This window comes from Arachis duranensis, chromosome 3, assembly GCF_000817695.3.
Source record: "Arachis duranensis cultivar V14167 chromosome 3, aradu.V14167.gnm2.J7QH, whole genome shotgun sequence".
Classification (NCBI taxonomy): Eukaryota; Viridiplantae; Streptophyta; class Magnoliopsida; order Fabales; family Fabaceae; genus Arachis; species Arachis duranensis.
The window spans coordinates 105,203,366-105,205,632 of record NC_029774.3 but is presented as its reverse complement, the minus strand read 5'-3'; positions in this window follow the sequence as shown (position 1 = coordinate 105,205,632).

Genomic DNA, 2,267 nt, shown 5'->3' with positions numbered 1-2,267 from the left:
TTGTCACCACATCAATATAATTAAACTAAATTCAAGGACAATTTTTGAAATTTATGTACTTCTTGTTCTTTTTGAATTAAAAACATTTTTCATTTAAGAGAGATGAAGGATTTATGGAATTTATTCATAGCTTTAACACATAGTTACTACATACTAATGATCATGAAGTAGAGACACAAAACATAGATAAAAACGAAAAACAGAAAAATAAGAACAAGGAATTAATCCACCTTAGTGGCGTCTTCTTCTTGAAGGACCACTGAGGTCCTTAAGCTCTTCTATGTCCCTTCCTTGCCTTTGTTGCTCCTCCCTCATTGCTCTTTGATCTTCTCTAATTTCATGGAAAATGATGGAGTGCTCTTGATGTTCCACCCTTAATTGATCCATATTGTAACTCAAATCTTCTAAGGAAGTGTTGAGTTGTTCCCAATAGTTGTTGGGAGGAAAGTGCATCCCTTGAGGCATCTCCGGGATTTCTTGGTGATGAGCTTCCTCATGCGTCTCTTGGGTTCCATGAATGGGCTCTCTTGTTTGCTCCATCCTTTTCTTAGTGATGGACTTGTCCTCCTCAATGGGGATGTCTCCTTCTATGATGACTCCAGCTGAGTAACATAGATAGCAAATAAGATGAAGGAAAGCTAGCCTTGCCAAAGTAGAGGTCTTATCGGCTATTTTGTAGAATTCAAGGGAGATGACTTCATGAATTTCTACTTCCTCTCCAATCATGATGTTATGGATCACGATGGCCCGATCCACAGTAACTTTAGATCGGTTGCTAGTGGGGATGAGGGAGCGTTGGATGAACTCCAACCATCCTCTAGCCACAGGCTTGAGGTCCAGTCTTCTTAGTTGAACCGGCTTGCCTTTGGAATCTCTTTTCCATTGAGCTCCTTCCACACATATGTTCATAAGGACTTGGTCCAACCTTTGATTAAAGTTGACCTTTCTAGTGTAGGGGCGTGCATCTCCTTGCATCATGGGCAAGTTGAACGCCAACCTCACATTTTTCGGACTAAAATCTAAGTATTTCCCCCGAACCATTGTAAGATAATTCTTTGGGTTTGGGTTCTTACTTTGATCATGGTTCCTAGTGATCCATGCATTGGCATAGAACTCTTGAACCATTAAGATTCCGACTTCTTGGATGGGGTTAGTTAGAACTTCCCAACCTCTTCTTTGGACCTCATGTCGGATCTCCGGATACTCATTTTTCTTAAGCTTGAAAGGGACCTCGGGGATCACCTTTTTCTTGGCCACAACATCATAGAAGTGGTCTTGATGGGCTTTGGAGATGAATCTTTCCATCTCCCATGACTCGGAGGTGGAAGCTTTTGTCTTCCCTTTCCCTTTTCTAGAGGATTCTCCAGCCTTAGGTGCCATCAATGGTTATGGAAAAACAAAAAAAAGCTATCATTTTACCATACCAAACTTAGAATATTGCTCGCCCTCGAGCAAGAGATGAAAGAAGAGAAGAAGAAGAAGAAGAAAATATGGAGGAGAGGGGGAGAGGTGTATTCGGCCAAGAAGGAGAAGAGATGTTTGCGTTGTGTGAAAATGAAGAAGAATGGAGGGGTTTATATAGTGACAGTTGAGGGAGTAGGTTCGTCCATTTAGGGTGGGTTTGGGTGGGAAAGAAATTTGAATTTTGAAGGTAGGTGGGGTTTATGGGGAATAGTGAATGGGTGTGAGTGGTGAAGGGGGTGATTGGGAAGAGAGATTAAGGTGATTGGTGAAGGGTTTTGGGGAAGAGTGTTTATTGGAAAGAGAGTATGAATGTTGAGAAGAGGGGAGAATATGGTAGGTGGGGATCCTGTGGGGTCCACAGATCCTGAGATGATCCTGTGGGGTCCACAGATCCTGAGGTGTCAAGGATTTACATCCCTGCACCAATTAGGCATGTAGAATGCCTTTGCATGCAATTCTGGCGTTTAAACACCGAAGTGATGCATGTTCTAGGTGTTCAACGCCCATGTGTAGCATGTTTCTGGCGTTGAACGCCAGTTCCATGCTTGTTTCTGGCGTTCAGCGCCAGCTCTCCTCAGGGTGCATTTCTGGCGTTTGAAAGCCAGGGTGTTGCTTGTTTCTGGCGTTCAACGCCAGATCCATGATCTGTTCTGGCGCTGAACGCCAGCCAGATGCTCCTTACTGGCGTTTAAACGCCAGTAAGTACTTCCTCCAGGGTGTGATTTTTCTTCTGCTGTTTTTGATTCTATTTTTAATTTTAGTATCTTTTCGTGACTCCACATGATCATGAACCTAATAAAACA